Source organism: Gossypium arboreum, chromosome 13 (genome assembly GCF_025698485.1).
Source record: "Gossypium arboreum isolate Shixiya-1 chromosome 13, ASM2569848v2, whole genome shotgun sequence".
Lineage (NCBI taxonomy): Eukaryota > Viridiplantae > Streptophyta > Magnoliopsida > Malvales > Malvaceae > Gossypium > Gossypium arboreum.
The window spans coordinates 121,171,687-121,191,795 of NC_069082.1; the positions used below are offsets into that span (position 1 = coordinate 121,171,687).

The following is a 20,109-nucleotide window of genomic DNA, read 5'->3' on the forward strand; positions in this document are numbered from 1 at the left end:
ATTTCTAGAAACAATATAATTTAAATTTAAGATTTATGGTTAGGATTTAATATTAGTATTTAAACTAATAGCTATTATTTAGTATTTATTATTATTTTATTTATAATTTATATAATTAATTACTAATATAATTTTTAAAATTAATTTATATATTTTATAAATAATAAACTTTAAACCTTAAATTTTAAATGTTAAACTTTAAATACTAAAATTTACATTTTAAATCCTAACTTTACATCTAAAAAAATCTAATAGCTAAAATTTAAATATTAAATACTAAATTCTAAATCTTAAATATTAATTTAAATACTAAATAATAAACCATAAATATTAAAAATACTAAACTCTAAATTGTAAAGAAAGCTTTGGGTTTTATAGAGAAAAGCAATTTTATCTTTTTAATTTCCTATTTTATCTTTTAAATATTAAATTTAGTTATTTTTTCAAGAAAAGAAAGGGATAGTATTACATTTGAAACGTGTACCTTCATAAAATGTTCAATATAGTATTTGAATTATAAATACATGTTTTATTATGGTATATGTGCTTATGTAAAATGCCCAATGTAGTATCTGTACTTTGAAAATATGTCATGTGGCATTTGAATTAACAATAAGTGTTTTATTATGGTACCTAATATTGGCATCGTTAGTGAATTGCTAAACTAGACAATGAAAATTCAACACATAATTCTTTTCTCAAATCATCAAATCCACATGAATAATAGAATTTTCTGTAAAAATAAAATAAAATTAAAATAAATAACTAAACATATGATTAATAAAAAATAAGTAAATTGAAATTTACATAAGCAAAAGCGTCTTATTCTTCAATTAAATAAGTGATTATCTTCTCCAAAGAATGTTTCATTTGAAAATAATCTTTTAATTGATATTTAAATAAATTTTATTAATGTATTTTCATGTAAGTTTAGTATTTACTTTTTTTAATTAAGTTTAATTTACAAATTGGCCTCTAAAATATACAATTTTTCACTTTGATACCTATTTTTTTTGCCGGCATTTATTACATTTTTAGTCAATTTTGTAACAGAGATTAAAAAACTGTTTGACATCTCTGACCAATAAAAAGTACCTTGGCATTTTAATAAAATATAAAAGATTCTTTTATAATAGGTTTAAACTTTAAAAACTTATAAAATATATATATAAAAGTCAGGAAAAATATAAAATCTAAAATTATATAAGTTTTCTTTAATTAAATTTTCATTTAAATAAATTAAAATTTAAATCATTTGTCCTTTTCAAACTAAACTCAATCTAAATTTAATGTTTGAATAGGTAATAAGTTACACATAATGTTCTATTGTCCACGGGGCTTGATGATTTGAAAAAGAATTCACATGTTGAATTTTCATTGATTAGTTTAGCAATTCATTAATGGTGTTAACACTATGTATCATAATAAAACACATATTGATAGTTTAGGTACCACATTGGACATTTTTCAAAATATAGATACTAAATTTAACATCTTATAAAGGTATAAGTACCAAATATGATATTATCTTAAAAGAAATAACCTAGGTTTTTACAAGGAAAAACCTGAGTTTTATAGGAATTGAGTTACAAGAAAAACTTGGTTTTCATTTTTGTTACTTAATAACTCAATTACAGAGTAATTACATGAAAAATAAAATTTATTCTAAAAAATTTACCAAAATAAAAATTTATTAAAGTTAAGTGACATGTAAAATAAATGTAAAATAATATTGTCTAACCCCAAAGAAATGACAGACGATTAAAATAAAAGTAGTTGTTAACCGCAATGCCCTTATTACAAATTATTTATTTTTAGTGTCTAAATTAAAATTTGATAAAAAAAAATGAGTCAGCAACTATAGAATTTACCACTTTTACAAAATGAAATCGTGGAGGGGGAAGAATGACTATTCTTTTTTCATCGTCGAAGTTAATCCAAGTGAGTGTGAATGTATAATGTTGAACCGTTAAATTGGTTGAATAATTCAGTGATTTCCAAAGTCAATAAATAAATTTATAATGTTGAACCATTAACTTGATTGGATTTCTTCAAATATAAAGATGTAATGATGTGTCCTCCAGATGTGGTGAATTAAACACTTTGGATATTTCAATCAAACATCTCAATATTTTACTAAGTGCACCATTAAAGTTAAAAATATTCTAAAACATCTTTTTTAATATAATATTTAATCTTAATATGGTGGTCCCCAAACTTCTAAACTTATTTATTTAATAAGAAGGCATGTTTCTCCCCATCTCTTTATGTTCTTTTAGTTTTTATTTTTCACAATTTTTCATATGATTTTTTAAACATAATTAGGTTATATGATCAACATAATAAGAAAGGAAGATGAAGTTTTGTTTTAATGGCTTCTTTTCATAAGAACAAAATGAGATGAATTCTTTTTTTTTTTTCAGTTTCTGCCTAAAAATATTTACATGAGTTATTTTTGGAATTCAATAGATAAAATTATTGTAGAATATCTAAATAGTACGAGTTTAAACTTTATCATTCTCCTCTCTTTATTTAAATATTGAATTGATAAAAATTTTAATCGGACAAACTTAAATTTGAAAAGAAAATCTTTATCTAAAACTCAATCCGTAGAAAGAAAAGTGTCATGGACAATTCGTTCCTTAACCCAAAACAACACAAAATCTGTGCCATGAGTACTCATAATCATGATCAGCCTTTCGCTTGTCCTTTTTTCTTACCCTTTGTTTGGATTGCACTGAAACAAGAGAAAGAAAAAGAAAGTAACACACTTTCCTTTGTTTAGATAACTTATTTTATTTTTTTTAAAAAAAAAGGAAATTAGAAGGAGCTTAATATTCCATGGTTTCTTTTGGTTCGAGTTGTTTATGGGTCGGATTGGGTCTTAATAAAATTTTAGGCTCGATTGATAGGTTCAGGCCCAGGATAATCTAAAAAATGGATCTAAATTTTTATCAAAGCCTAACTCGGATAAAAATGCTAAAGTCCGACCCACTCATCTTATAATTTTTTAATTTTACTTTTTATATAAAATTTTAAAAATATATATAGTACACCAAATAAATTAAAAAGATTAAAATAATTTTTTCTAACAAATTGAAAATAAATTTAAAAAACTTTTATACTTAAATAATACTAAGATAAGTGCAACTTAACAAACAAATACTTCCAACATAGTAGCAAAATTAAAAACAAAATAAGTGTTATACAATATTCAAATATTAACAACAAAATAATAGTAATATAATAATGAAATGGTAGCAAAACAGTGACAAAAAGTGGGAAAACAACATCAAAATAACAAGGTTTTTTTAAATTGCAAATTCAAGTCAGGCCTGTAAAAAACCTTAATTGAGGCCCAATCTATTTTCTAAACGAACTTTATTTTTTTGTCTAAATCCATTTTTCGAATAAGCCTTCGGCCCAAGAGACAACTCTACCTTTGATTTACATAGTTTTTATTTGCTTCAATTGAAGAGAAAATTTAGGGAAAGGTTTCTTTTAAGATATGAAATACCACATTTATCCTATTAAATTTGTATATAAATTCTTTTATAAAAAGGATATAATTGGAAAAAATATTACAATCAATCATTTCCTTGACTTTCCGTTACGTTATTTAACGGACCAAAGGTTGTAAATATTTATTTACTTTACTTTATTTTACTAATTTTAACTATACCAACAAAATAAAAATTTATCAATTCCTTTCCTTAACCTTGCTTTCATTTCCTTTATAATTTATTTACCCAAACATAGGGTTAGCGCCTCATCCCAATGGCTTATTATTTAGATTGACCTCGGTATACAATGCGCATCCCATCACGTTGCTCAAGGGAGGACATCCACTCATGTCATGCATTTGATACTCATACTTGCAATAACTCTCAAGCATCCATCTATATCAATGATCTTGAGCATCAACCATCACAGCCCAAGTCGTAAGGTATCCTTTATGAAGACTTGGTGAAACCCAACACCAAGTCTATACACGCTTTTCCTATCTCATGTGTTGAAACCCAAGGCACTACTCATTACTTGGCATTATCAAGAAGGGCCACTCTAGCCCAACGCATCCCTCAATAAGGCCACCCAAAGGCCATACACATTTTACCCACTCAAGGTTAGTCTAAGGTATGATAAACACTCAATATCATGCTCACATCTCAAAGCTCACGCTAAAGCACTATCCCAACTTTGACATACAAAGCCACTCAATATCTCTACGTTCCCATAACACTAGTAGTTGATCCACCAACTAATTGTCCACTCTAACGATAACATCTTGACGCCTTTCCTATGTTAACATCGTCTTATAGCCCTAAAGGTAGCAGTAAGGATTTTCATTGGAGGATCTTGTGAGGCCGAGAGAAATCTAGGGTTCAATCCTACCTAGCTGCACAACTTACGATACGAGGTTTATTGGCCCTAAACTATCCTTGGGTTTCCTTCCAAGGAGACAACATATCATCCACTTGGCCTGATGCCTACACACCAAGGCACCTGGCGTGCTAAAGAGTAGCTCACTTACATTAAGGAAGTCCCACCAACTAGCGAAGGTGAGGAAGGTGGAGAGCTGATGCCATATCACTATCAAATCTATATATGTAATATCCGAATTTTGGGGTTAGAAAAATTAAAGTTTACATGTGAGTCAGAGACTTCAGTTAGACATTTATGTCTTCTTATTGTGTTTGGAGGACATCAGTGAGTCTAGTGATTCAGGGCTAAGTGCTAGTACTCGCTTAGTAGGAAATATTTTTATTATAGTTTTAATTTTAAAAATTTTGGTAGATAAAAGTATTATTAAAATCTTTTTAATTTCTATTTTAGTTGGTTAAGTTTTTAATTTGTTTTATTTTTTAAATAAAAAATAAATAAAAAAAAGAGAAGTCACAAAAAAATTTGGCTCACGTTCCTCTATTCTCTCCCTTTCTCTCACGTCAACTCCTTCTCCTCCTTCAAATATCAAGTTTTTATTTTGCTGACCATTATTTTATTATTTTCTTTGTTTATTTTCACTGTTAGAATATTAAATTTTTGGTAGTTTTGCGCCAACTTTGTTTTGCATTAAAGCTTTAATTTCTGTCGCTTCATTAGAGTATCATCATTTGTATTCGTCAAAGTTTTATAGCGTGTAAGTGTTTCCTTTTGAGTTTGTAATTTGGTTTTCTTTCATTATTTAATACTGTTTGATCGAGGTTTTAAAATAGTTTGTGGGTAATTGTAATTGAGTTTTCAGATCGGTAGAATGGAGGTATATCAGTCGATTTTGGTGCTTTGAATCGCTAAATCAGGTGTCTTTCTCAAACATTAGTAATTAGGGATGAGTTTTGTTGTCTTGTTCAATTTTTTTGCAGTTTTCACTCTTTATTCGCAAATTGACTCATTTAGGTCCTCACGCAATTCGTTGCTCGTCTAAACTTCTGTAGGAGTGTGGGACTTTGTTAAGTTATATTGTATATGTTTGCATGCTGCACTTAAGTCATATCTTGCTACCATTTTACGCTAATGTGGTTGTTGTTACCGTGTCGTGTTTGTATAGCTATTTTACACTAAATATGTTGATGTTGTTTGTCATTTTGTGTTGGAATGGGTTGTTCGTATTTTGATTTTTTGTGAAAATATCCTGTCGTTGTCATGAACATTTGTTGCTGTTTTTGCAGAGTAAATGTCGCGTATGTGTGCACATTTTGCTGTTGCTTTTGTTGGGTAAATGTCATATATGTGTGCACATTTTGCTGCTGCTTTTGGATGAGTTTATTGTTGCATATATGAGCCTAGTTGTTGTTGTTTTTAGTGCGTAAAATGCCACATATGCGGGTTAGTTTTTGTTGTTATTGTTTTGGTGCGCAAGCATTGTGCATATATGTGAAGTGGGCTACTGTTTTCTTACTTGGGAACATGTGTGATATAAGTACGTTGTTTTTGTGATAAGTTTGTTCGCTGAATTATAACCTGATCATGCTAGTATATGAGGCGCGTAAAGGCTGCCTGCTTAGGCTATTCATCCACAAGTAATGTCACCATTAAGCATGACACATATCATAGTTTATTAAAAATATGACTGTATAGCATGATATGTTACTATGTATGTATGACATTTCATATCTGCATTTGGGTCTGGGGTTTTGGTTGTGAAGAGAATGAAGTCTATTTTGGTAGTCAAACTACAAATTAATTTGATAGCGGTACGTTCGTAATATATGTCAGTTCAGATGCATATTTCTATTTGAGTGGCTTAGATCCACTATCATGGTGTGTAAGGTGGATTGGCCTACCATAACCTTTTGTAATGTGTAGGGTGGATCGGTCTATCATAGCCCAATTGTGGTGTGCAGGGTGGTCGGAGTGGTGTTTTGGTTGGTTGGATGGGATTTTACTTATTTCATTTATGTCGCATCCGACTATATATTTGTTTGTGTGAACGTTGGTATTTTTGTGAAATGGTTTGTATAATCTGATGTGATTAAGTACATGTGTGGTTGGAATATTGTATTCGTGTTTTATATGTTAATGGAAATTTTTGTATAACTAACTGTAGGTTCGAGATTTCCGTATGTTGTCAGTAAATATTTTTCTGTATATTTGATTAGTTCTTCATCATTTACCATTTACTTTTGTTTTGGACTTACACAAAACTTGTGTAGCTCACTTCTCTAATTTCTCATTCTCAGGTAATTCACGTAGCTAGTTCCTGGACTCAGCAAATCAGAAGTCTCGAAGCTTTTCCATTTTCGGTTTGATCTTTAAGAACGTTAATTAAGAATTCGTAAATTATGTCTTATTGATTTTGGAAATAAATGCTATGTGAATTATGGTATAATTTCTGAACCTGATTTAATTTAATGTTCTCAAGCATGGCTTTGGTTAATCTAGACGATTGTGTCTATTCGGTAACTACTTAAGTCTTGAAGTTATGGTTTACTTCTGGATTTGATTTGACACTTTCGTATATGGTGCATAAGTCGATAAACTAGTTTTAATTAAATTAAGTGACTATTGAAAATTACATTTGAAAAAATCTAAGGGAGGTTTTACCGATGTTTTTTTTTTAAACACACAATAATGAATTTTTAATGAGTTTTATGAAACCGTATGTCATTTATTTTGAAAGTCACTTCGATGGTCAATGTGATCTCCGATATTTAGTCAAAACTTCTAAATCAGATTTTGGGTATTACATTTAATGTTATCAAAGTCAGGATTACAAAAGTTCGACATATGTTTTTACGTGTTCGCATGCGTGCATGTTTAAAAAAATTGACAAAATATACCATAGTGTTTGAAAGTGATTTATGAAAATACAATGTCTGAGACTCTGATGTTGGTTTGTGTGAAACACCGAGATTGTAAGTTTAGAATTGTAAGATTAGAATTGTATGGTTTAGATATTTACTTCTAGTATTTCGATTGGAATTGTAGATCTGTTAAAAATTTAGATACGAGAATTGTTATAGATTCTGGTGATAAGCAAGATCGCGAGTAGCAGCCCTGCGAGATTTTGGATGAATCTTCGGCTTTGCCGAGGTGAGTGTTTGCTCATGAGCTGGAAGTTACTGTGGAGACGCTAATTATGGGTGGCGGTAATTCGAAGGTTGGTGTTGAGGCACTTACCCAGTTGGTGAGGGAAGTTTCGGAGGCTGTTTTCGAAGCTAGGTTGGGAAAAATTAGGTGTGTGGAATGTGGGAATAAGAGAGGTTGTAGTCCTTCGAGCTCGGTGTCACCAGTTGTAAAGCGGCTCAAATCTCAGCAAAAGTTAGAGAAAAGTAATGCGGAAGGTTCTGGTAGTGGCACGAATATTGTGGTTTGTGGGTATTGTAATAAATGCCATCCGAGCGAATGTTAAAAAAAGTCAGGAGCATGTTTCAGATGTGTGTCCACAGAGCATTGGATTAAGGAGTGCCCTCGACAATATTGAGACAGGTATGGCTGTAGGTTATCTCGACGTTGTGTGTTGTTATTTAAGAATGATTTGACTTTTTGACTGTTGGATAACGTATTGTGTGTGACAGTAAAGTAAAATTGATTTGGTTTAGTGGTTAAGTGTTTGAATGGTGTGTGTGAGATTTTAAGGTTAAGTTTGGTTCGGTAATGCGTTGGGATCAGAGTGCACAGCAGAAGTGTGGTAGTGAGTTATGTCTAGACGACTATTCTGTTAGTGAGAAATTTTCGGGACGAAATTTTTTTAAAGAAGGGTGAGTTGTAACATCCTGGTTTTGGAGGTTAGAAGAATTAAGCTTTCCATGTGAGTCAGAGACTTCAGTTGGAAATTTACATTTTCTTATTGCATTTGGAGGACATCAGAGAGTCTAGTGGTTCATCGGCTAAGTGTTAGTACTCTATTAGTTCCTATGCTCGAATCCTTTAAGACGCTTAGTAGGAAATATTTTTGTTTTAGTTTTAATTCTGAAAATTTTGGTAGGTCAAAGTATTGTTAAAATCTTTTTAATTTTTATTTTAGTTGGTTAACTTTTTAATTAGTTTTTAATTTCTTTTTAATTAAGACGTCGATTTTTCTCGAAAAAAATCATGACAAGTTCAAATGGTGTTTTTAAGTAAAATCCTAAAATATTATTATTTTGTTTATAATTAGGGTTAAGGGTGGGGATGATTAAGGATCGAACCCAAGCTCTCATGCCACTAAAGCTAAGAGGTTATTGTCTATTTGAATATTACATAACTACCAAGTGGATATATATTAATTGCAAAAGGTCAGGCAGGTGAATTTAATTGAAGAACTTTAACGACGGTAATTACTAGACTGATGTTTTAAATCCTAAGAATAGAGGACTAAATTCTTAAAACTAAAAGTAAGGATTAAATTTCAAATGTATGAAGTGTATATATTATAAAGACTTAAAACATATTTTAACATAAAAAATTGACTCTAATTAAACACAAACAAATAATTTTCAAGATTTAATATTTAGTTGTGTTTGATAATCATTTTAATTTTATTTAATATAAAATTTCCAATAAAAAATGTTAAATAAGGTAAGTAAGTATGTAGCTACTTATCACTCAATGTAAAAAATATTAAGTTGATTTTATTTTCTTAAAAAAATGAAATAAATTATTCTTTTATAAAATTAAAATATTTATTTTTCATTCAAAACTATCCAAAATAATAAATAATATATAATTATATTAATAAGATTAAAATTTAAAATTTAATAATTATATTTACTAATTTACCAAATAATTTTCTTCTAATTTTTAAATATTTTGTCAAACACTTTTAATAAATTCAATTCAAGTAGAATACCACTTACTTTTCTTATTCTCCAACACGTGGTTTCTTTTACACAAAAAAGGAAGTGTAATTTTTTCTTCATAGGAGAAATATTTTAGAGCTTAAATCTTAAATATGATGTAAGAAGCAAAATCCTAAATATCCCATATGATGTATATATGTATAAATCAATGGAAATTTGTCTTATGATTAGGCAGTCTTCCTTGACTAGATTTCCATCCATGTTTTACAAAGTCAAGAACCAACTACATACATCATATGCATTTATGTGTTAATGCATGCTCGATTTTTATGGAAGTTTCCGAGCCGACTGCCTGCCATGATTGTTTCAACATCTCCATTTCTGCTATTTCATGTTCTGATTTTTTTATTCTCCAACATATACATATATTTATTTTTTAAAAACAAAATTTTCAATTAAAAGAATAAAAAAATTTCAAAGTATAAACTTAAAACCTTATTCACTTCTTCGATTATATTTCCCTTACTTAAAAATTTTTATTGATTTAAATATTGAATTACAAATTGAACAGCAAATGAAAATCTGAATAAAATAATCATAGACAACCTTATTATGTGATAGAAGAAGAAGAAGAAGAAGAAGAAGAAGAAGAAGAAGAAGAAGAAGAAGAAGAAGAAGAAGAAGAAGAAGAAGAAGTAGTCACTAAACCACTGAATATTTTCTTTTCCTGACAAGCTTATGTAATAATCATTAAGATAAGTAAGAAGAGTGAGAATATCACGCTGCCTTCTTCTTGTCCTTATTTGTTCAATTATACCTCCTTCATTTTCAAATTAGTTGCCAATTTCCTTTTCACTTATACCACCGTCACATTGAATTTAGTTTTGGATTCTTACTTACAATGTTAAATATATTTTCATATAGAAAAAAAAAACGTAACTCATAATTCAACTCATCAACAGCTTAAAATGATGAATTTAGATATGTACATATGTCTATATATATATATAAATAAAAGAATACAAACTACAAACAATTTATATATAGGAGATTATTTGGTATATATGATGTGGGTGAAAAAATATTTTATCTAAATATTTGTATTATTTTTATTTTTTAATAATAATTATTGGTGTAATGGTAAAGAATTTGTTTATCGATGTAATAATTATTAAAGTAAAGAAGTACTCAAAGGAACTTTCGAGGAATACAAAAAACCCTACAGCAATAGTTCCAAAATTAACACCTACTAGTAGACTTGCAAACAATTGATAGCATAGGGAGCTTCGTTCTAATGGGAGTGTCTCTCGTAGGCTTGAGTTCTTCCAATCTAGTGAAAGTGTTTTAAACACTGAGTCTGTCGAATAGGAAGATGATGACTCATTCACATTTGATGAAGTAATGTAGAGTGTTTATTTCAAGCTTTGGGAAATAGCTATGAAAGCTAAAATGAATTCTATAAAATCCAACTCAGTGTGAGAACTTGTAAACTTACCGAAAGGGATAAAACCTATAAGGTGTAAGTGGATCTACAAGAAAAATAAAAAGAAATGTGGATGAGAAAGTGGAAACTTATAAGGCCAGACTTGTACCAAAAGAATATACTCAAAAAGAAGGTATTGATTATGAAGAAACATTTCATCATATTGTTATCCATTGCGGCAACTCTTGATAATGATCTGCAAATGGATGTCAAAACAATGTTCTTGAATGACTATCTTGAGTAGAGCATCTACATGATGCAACCAAGTGAATATATAGCTAAAATAAATAGGCATAAATTTTGCAAACTACTTAAATCCATATATGGACTTAAGTAAGCATCCCGTTCATGGGATCTAAGATTGATAAAGTGATTAAAATTTTTGGATTTGAGCAAAACATAGATGAACATTGTGTTTATAAATGTATTAGGGACGGAAAGGTGGTCCTTGTTCTATATTTCAATGACATTCTACTCATTGGAAATGATGTAGGGGTATTGTCATCAGTTTAACTGTGTTAACTCAACAGTTTAGCATGAATGGCTCAGGAGAAGCTAACTTTGTTCTAGGTATTCGAATCTTGATGAATCAAAAGAAAAAAGTGATAGCATTATCACAAGCTTCGTACATAAACAAGATATTGAAACATGATGCAATGGTTGATTCAAAAAGGGAACTTGACTTTCTGTAGCAACCTTTCATTTTTCTTTGGAGGATTGTCCTAAGACAGCGGAAGAAAAAGAATACATGAGAAAGGTTCCTTATGCTTTAGCAGTAAGAAGTCTCATGTGTGCTATATTATGCACACATTCAGTTTTATGTTTCAGTAGGGTTGGTGAGTCTATATCAGGTGAATCACAGTCAAATACACTAGGAAGCAGTTAAACATATACTAAAGTATTTATGGAGAACGATGGATTATATTGTGTATTTCGAAGGAGATCTTACTCTTATCGACTATACCAATTCTGACTTCCAAACTTGTCGGGATTCGAGAAAATTGACATCATGCTATGACTTTGTCCTAGGCAGTAGATCTATAGTGTGAATAAGTACCAATAAGGGTTACACTGCTAAACTTCACTATAGAGGCTAAATATGAGGTATGGAAGAAGCTATGACACTGTAACAATGCGAAAAATAACTAAGCACAAAAGAAACCATATTATGACAAAACACATTGATAAAAAATATCATAAATGAGACAATAGTGATTGATAGAATAATAGATGTTGTCAAAGATCGCATTTAAGGACACACCCTACAAATTTGTTTACCAAGACTCTGCTAGTTAAGAGTTTTAAAAAACAAATAGAGGGCCTGAGAATGCAAAACATGGCTCATCTACTTCACTAGGACAAGTGGGAGACTGTTGGATCTGGTGTCCTAAGTGTAGTATTTTCGCTTATGTACACTTGTATTTTTCAAACAATTTGTTTAATAATAATATCTATTAATAACCCTAATACCCTTTATATATTATCCTTAATTTTTTTGTATGTAAAGCAAAATGGAAGCAAATATTGGTTTGCAGATTATCTAATGTTTAACTAATACTAAGCGTTATTACATGGTCGAATCATAATATGGAAAGACAACTTGTATTAGTTGATGAACCTAAACATGTCCTTAGTTTAATCAAAAATTACCAAACCGATTGAAAAACTAATATGTCATCTATCAAATCCAATTAGGTAGATGTTTTATCTAGAGTATCAGAGCAGATGAATCCCAAAAGATAAAGACATAGATGTGACTGATGGACGGACAGTACATCGGACAGGACCGAAGTAGAATAGATTCGTTTATGGATTTATTCACTTCTGACGTTCATAGTGTGGCATATTTTAATCTTGAGTGGATGATGGACTATGTATGCATGACTGGTATACTTTGATTTAAGTAAAAACCTGAGTTCAAATAAGAAACTAAAAGTTGGTGCGTTAAGTATACGACTTCTATAGTTTGTAGCATTATTCAAAATAGTGGAATTCATAACGCAACTAATGAGTAAATGATATCCTCTCCCTGATATTACATGATAGATGAAAAGTAAACATGACCATAGGTTGCCTATCTTTGTGATAAGTGACTTGATTACTATTTGACAGTAATTGACTTTCCATGAAGGAAGATGTAATGGTTACCATGAGATAAAATAGAATCATGTTAGGAGAATGAATTTATCACAAAGAGATTAAGGATATCCTATGAGGGTAACATACTTATGATAAGGTCATTAGATGAGTACTAATTAAGTAACTTTCATAATGGTATGTAATAAGGAAGAGCTCAATCACGATACTATAATAGAATAACTTTGTGACTAGATAAGTTTATAATAAAAAAGGCGAAAATGTAAAATTTAATTATAAATTATTTGAGCCCTAATTATATATGTTCAATCGATCCCTCAGCTAGCTCGTTGAAACCATAAATGAATTGCATGTAGAATCAAATGAACAAAAATAATGAAAATGATGAAGTTAGAGAAATGGGTCACATTCACAAATGCATGTGTTTTCTCATAAGTATAAAAATGACTTGGGAATTAATTTAAGATTTTCAAATTATTATTTAATTAATTATGTTATAATTAAATGAACAATTCTTATTTAAATAAAATACGGTGGTAAAATAAAATAAAAGTAAAATCTATATAGAACTACACTTCTTTTATTTTATTTTAGAATAAGGTTTTTTAAACCTTATTAAACTCCATCTATTTTATATAAATTAGAATAAGGTGTTTTAATCTTACTAGAATATGGCTTGTAAGCCTATAAATAAACATAATCTATTCCTCTTGTAATCATTCGAATTCGACATAGTGAATTTTCTTCTCCTCTGCCTGTGGTTTTTTTCCTGAAAGGGTTTCCACGTAAAATCTGTGTGTTCTTTATTTTATTTTATTTTATTTTCACAAATTGGTATCCGAGCTTTCGGGTAGTTCATCTCGATCACGGTAATGGCATCTTTGAAGTATAAAATTCTGTTGTTGGATCGCAACGCCAGATTTGCGTTGTGATAGATTAAGATGGAAACAGTTCTTACGCAGATGGATCTGGAGGATGCCCTGCTAGAGATAGATAAGATGCCTTCGACATTAACAGATGAAGAGAAGAAGCATAAAGATCGAAAGGCATTAACACAATTACATCTGCATTTGTCCAACGAAATTTTACAAGATATGATGAAGGAGAAGACCGCCGCTGCATTATGGAAGAGGCTGGAACAAATATGTATGTTGAAAACTCTAACAAGCAAGTTGCATATGAAGCAGCGTCTTTATGCTCATCATTTGGAGGAAGGTGGGTTTGTACATGAACACTTAACATTGTTTAAAGAAATTCTTTTAAACTTGGAGGCCATGGAGGTTCAGTATGATAAAGAAGATCTAGGGTTGATTCTACTTCTTATTCAACCTTTAGAGACACGATTTTATATAGCCACGAGCCTCTCACAGTTGATGAGTTTATGATTCTTTAACCTCGTATGATAAGATGAAGCATCTTGTGGTTAAACCTGACTCTTAGGGAGAGGGTCTCATTATTCGTGGGAGACAAGATCGGAATGCTGATGATGATCATGGAAAGACACAAGAACGAAATCATCGCGGTAAATCAAAGGGTAGATCGAAGTCTTCAAACAGAGGTAAAACTTGTAACTTCTGCAAGAAGAAAGGGCACATTAAATCTGAGTGCTATAAGCTACAGAACAAGATTAAAATGGAGGCTGCGAATCAAAAGGAGAAAGAACTAGAAAATTTCAGTGAAGCTGATGTGCTAGAAGACTATAGCGATGGTGAACTTCTAGTCGCTTCTATCAATAATTCTAAAGTGAGCGAGGAGTGGATACTTGATTCAGGCTGCACCTTCAACGTAAGTCCGAATCGGGATTTGTTTACAACTTAAGAAATAGTGTCTGAAGGTGTTGTTTTGATAGAAAATAATGCTTCATGTAAAATCATAGTTGTTGGAACAATTAAAGTTAAGATGTTTGATGGAGTTGTTAGAACACTTAGTGACATACGACGTGTTCTAGAATTGAAGAGAAATTTAATTTCATTAAGTACTCTTGATTCAAAAGGGTACAAATACACAGCTGAAAGTGGAGTTTTAAATATTTCCAAATATTCCCTTATTGTGATGAAAGGGTAGAGAAAGACTATCAAGTTATATGTTTTGCAGGCTTCTACTATTACTGGTGATGCAGATGTTGCTTCCTCTTCCTTGTCTGATGATGATATTACTAAACTTTGGCATATGCGCCTACGGCATGTGAGTGAGAATGACATGACAGAATTGAGCAAAAGAGGACTTCTTGATGGGCAAGGAATTTACAAATTGAAGCTCTGTGAGCACTGTGTTTTTGGGAAGTAAAAGAGAGTTCGATTCATCAGAGGAATCCATAGCACGAATGGGACATTGGAGTATATTCATTCTGATTTGTGGGGGCCATCTAGAGTGCCTTCGAGAGGTGAAGCTAATTATATGCTAACATTTATTGATGATTTTTCTAGAAAAGTTTAGGTGTTCTTCCTGAAGCAGAAAAGCGATGTGTTTTCTGCATTTAAGTCTTGGAAAATTATGATTGAAAAACAAATGGAAAAATAAATAAAATACCTGCGCACAGGCAATGACTTAGAGTTCTGTTCTGATGAGTTTAATAGGTTGTGCAAGTCAGAAGGGATCGTGAAACACTTGACAGTTTGTCATACTCCACAGCAAAACGGTGTTGCAGAACAAATGAACAGAATGATCATGGATAAGGTTTGATGTATGTTGTCAAATGCCAACTTTTCGAAGTTATTTTGGGCAGAAGCAGCCTCTAATGCATGTTTTTTGATCAACCAATCTCCATCAGTTGCCATTGAGAAAAAGACTTCACAAGAGGTATGGTCTGGTAATCCTGCTAATTATTCTGACTTAAAGATCTTTGGATGTCCTGCGTATGCTTATGTTGATAATGGAAAATTGGAACTGAGATCCATTAAATGTGTTTTTCTTGGTTATAAAGCTGGTGTAAAAGGGTATAAGTTATGGTGTCCTGAAAATAGAAAAGCTGTGATTAGCAGAGATGTCGTTTTTGATGAAACTGCTATGCTACCTAACTTATCACTTAAAGACTCTTCCAATAAAGAAAATCAAAAGCAGGTGGAGCATCAGATTAATATAGAGTCGACTCCTCAAGCCAATACAAAAATTGAGAATAGAGTTGCTTCTTCATCACAATACTCTATTACCGAAAACAGAACTAGAAGAGAAATTAAACTTCCAAAGAAGTATGTCGAAGCTGATCTAATTGCTTATGCTTTAAATGTGGCTGAACATATAGATGCAAACTGAGAGCCATCTAATTATTCTAAGGCAATTAGCTGTGAAGACTCAGAAAAGTGAATGTTTGCTATGCAAGAGGAGATGGAATCACTCCATAAAAACAGAACATGGGATCTTGTGAAACTTCCTAAAGGTAAAAAAGTTGTTCGTTGTAAATGGGTGTTTAAAAAGAAAGAAGGGACTCTAGGAGTTGAAGAACCCAGATATAAAGCAAGGCTTATTGCAAAGGGTTACAGTCAAATTCCAATAGTGGACTTCACAGGTGTGTTCTCCCTAGTTGTGAAGCATAGTTGATTCGAGCTTTGTTTGGTATTACGGCCATGCGTGATTTGGAGTTTGAGCAGTTAGATGTAAAAACTGCATTTTTGTATGGATAACTTGAAGAGGACATTTACATGCAACAACCAGAGGGTTTTACAGTCTCAGAAAAAGAGGACTATGTTTGCTTGCTGAAAAAGTCCCTTTACGGTTTGAAACAGTCACCAAGACAGTGGTATAAGAGGTTTGATTCCTTTATGACTTCTCATGATTTCAAAAGAAGTAGTTTTGACAGTTGTGTTTACTTTAAGAAAAACAGTGATGGTTCTTTCGTATATCTACTTTTTTATGTTGATGACATGTTGATAGCAGCAAAAGATAAATGAGAGATAAGAAAAGTCAAAGCCCAACTAAGTGAAGAATTTGAGATGAAAGATTTGGGACCAGCAAAGAAGATACTTGGTATGGAGATTTTCAGAGATAGAAAAGCAAGTAAATTGTACCTAAGTCAAAAGGGGTACATTGAGAAAGTTCTTTACAGGTTTAATATGTAGAGTGCTAAGCCTGTTAGTACTCATTTAGTAGCCCATTTCAGACTTTCATTGGCTTTGTCTACACAATTAGATGATAAGATTAAGTACATGTCACATGTTTCATACTCTAGTGCAGTGGGGTCTCTCATGTATGCTATGGTTTGTTCACGTCCAGATTTATCATATGCAGTCAGTGCAGTTAGCAGATACATGGCGAATCCCGGTAAAAAACACTAGAAAGCAGTTCAGTGGATTTTAAGATACTTACGAGGTACTACTGATGTCTGCTTACAGTTTGGAAGAACTAGAGATGGAGTCATTGGATATGTTGATGTTGATTTTGCTGGAGACCCTGATAGACGAAGATTTCTCACAGGTTATGTCTTTACAATCGGAGGTTATGCAATCAGTTGGAAAGCAACTTTGCAAACTACAGTCGCTTTGTCTACTACTGAAGCTGAGTACATGGCGATTACTGAGGCTTGTAAAGAAGTTATTTGGTTGAAGGAACTCTTTAATGAACTCAATGAAGGCCTTCAAATCAGTCCAGTATTTTGTGACAGTCAGAATGCAATCTTCTTTACAAAAGATCAAATGTTTCATGAGAGAACAAAACACATTGATGGTCGATATCATTTTGTTCGTGATATTATTGCTCGTGGTGATATTGTTGTGAGCAAAATTAGTACTCATGAAAATCCTGCAGATATGATGACTAAGTCACTTCCTATAACCAAGTTTGAGCATTGCTTAGACTTGGTTGGTGTTCATTGTTGAAGTTAAACCCTTAAGTGTAACACCCCCTACCCATATCCATTGCTGGAATAGGGTGCAATGCATTACCGTAGTTTACTGAACATTTTCAGATAATTCTGAGTCATTTATTATTCATATGTTGAAAATAATCATATATGTACATGTCATGAAACATATCATTCTCTTACCGTTTCTTCATAAGTATATATCATTCATTTCATTATATCAATATTTCATGCTCCATCATTTCCATATATTTTATGTATATTTATTCAGTAATGACTTATATCAAACTTAACATAAATTATATTCCATGTACTTATACTTATTTCGTTTATCTATCTTCATAATTATTTCATACAACTATTTTGTACATATATTTCCATATGACCAGTTCTTGTAAACATTTCACACAACTATTTCATATAACCATTCGTTATCTGATACATATTACCTGAATATAAATTGTTCAACAGATGTCATAGCGTCTCCCATCCACGGTCTTATTTATCTTTGACATGATGCCATAGTGTCTTTCAACTATGGTCTTACTCATTTTCTGCCATGTTGCCATGGTATCTTTCAACCATGGTCTTATTCATTTCATGTCACGCTGCGATGGTATCTTTCAACCATGGTCTTACACATTTCATATCATGTTGCCATGGTATCTTTCAACCATGGTCTTATTCATTTCATGTCACGCTGGCATGGTATCTTTCAACCATGGTCTTACACATTTCATATCATGTTGGCATGGTATCTTTCAACCATGGTCTTACACATTTCATTTCAGAGAGCACACTCCTGCGAACCTCATCTTTACAGCGGGATTACCAGTCCAGTCTAAATCCCCTGTAATATAAACTCATAGAGTATTGTCGGGATTACCAGTCAAGGCTAAATCCCCTGCAACGACAATTATTCTAATGAGCTTGGATCTGAATTACCAGTCCAGGCTAAATTCAGACCCTAATTTGGATTACCCGTCTGGGCTAAATCCATTTTACACGTATTCTTCGGGAGGGCTATATCAGGATAGGATCACCTGTCCGGGCTAGATCCTTTTTACTATCAATTCCTTTTCCAATGGTCCATCGAGTTCCATTCCATTCAACTGAGATTTATTTTCAATTTATATCGAGTATTATCAATATTTCATCAATTATCATGAATTGAACATTCAAATCATATTTTCATCACATAACCACATATTTCAAGTATTTAAAATACAATTCAAGTTACACAAACTTATCAGAACACCCTAACCCGTATCCGCCGCCGTAATGTGGTTTGAGCATTACTACCATTTACGATCACTAAAAAATTTAAATACTTACCGATTCAATGCATTATATAAATAAATATATTACCATTCAATCAACAGTTTGACACTTGTATAGGCATCAAACAGTAACATTGTTAGTATACTTGCACATATCTCATATAAATTCAACATTGATATATCTATTTTCTCGACATATCGCACTTGGGTTTAATAATAGTCTCAACTTACATAATTTCCTTGTATCAACATATCAAAGATAATCATATATGTACATGTCATGAAACATATCATGCTCTTACCATTTCTTCATAAGCATATATCATTCATTTCATTATATCAATATTTCATGCTCCATCATTTCCATATATTTTAGGTATTTTTATTCCGGTAATAGCTTATATCAAACTTAACATGAATTATATTCCATGTACTTATACTTATTTCATTTATCTATCTTCATAATTATTTCATATAACTATTCGTCATCTGATACATATTACCTGAATATCAATTGTTCAACAGATGTTAGAGCGTCTCCCATCCACGGTCTTATTTATCTTTGACATGATGCCATAGTGTCTTTCAATTATGGTCTTACTCATTTTCTGTCAGGTTGCCATGGTATCTTTCAACCATGGTCTTATTCTTTTCATGTCATGTTGCCATGGTATCTTTCAACCATGGTCTTATTCTTTTCATGTCACGTGGCCATGGTATCTTTCAACCATGGTCTTATTCTTTTCATGTCACGTTGCCATGGTATCTTTCAACCATGGTCTTACACATCTCATATCAAGTTGCCATGGTATCTTTCAACCATGGTCTTACACATTTCATATCATGTTGCCATGGTATCTTTCAACCATGGTCTTATACATTTCATATCATGTTGCCATGGTATCTTTCAACCATGGTCTTACACATTTCATATCATGTTGCCATGGTATCTTTCAACCATGGTCTTACACATTTCATTTCGAGAGCACACTCCATGAACCTCAACCTTGCAGCGGGATTACCGGTCAAAGCTAAATCCTCGCAATATAAACTCATAGAGTATTGTTTGGATTACCATCCAAAGCTAAATCCTCGCAACGACAATTACTCTAATGAGCTTGGATCCAATTACCAGTCCAAAGCTAAATTCAGACCCTAATTTGGATTACCCGTCCGGCTAAATCCATTTTCCACATATTCTTCGGAGGGCTATATCGAATAGGATCACCCGTCCGG

The 20,109-nt window shown here is 31.6% G+C and overlaps 1 long non-coding RNA gene across 1 annotated transcript; it reads left to right on the top strand.

Moving 5' to 3' along the window:
- The first annotated feature begins 5,092 nt into the window (after window positions 1-5,092).
- On the top strand, window positions 5,093-6,878 carry LOC128286452 (uncharacterized). Its single transcript, XR_008277015.1, has 3 exons — window positions 5,093-5,137; window positions 5,243-5,297; window positions 6,678-6,878. It is a non-coding gene; the product is annotated as an uncharacterized LOC128286452 (long non-coding RNA).
- The last annotated feature ends 13,231 nt before the right edge of the window (window positions 6,879-20,109 follow it).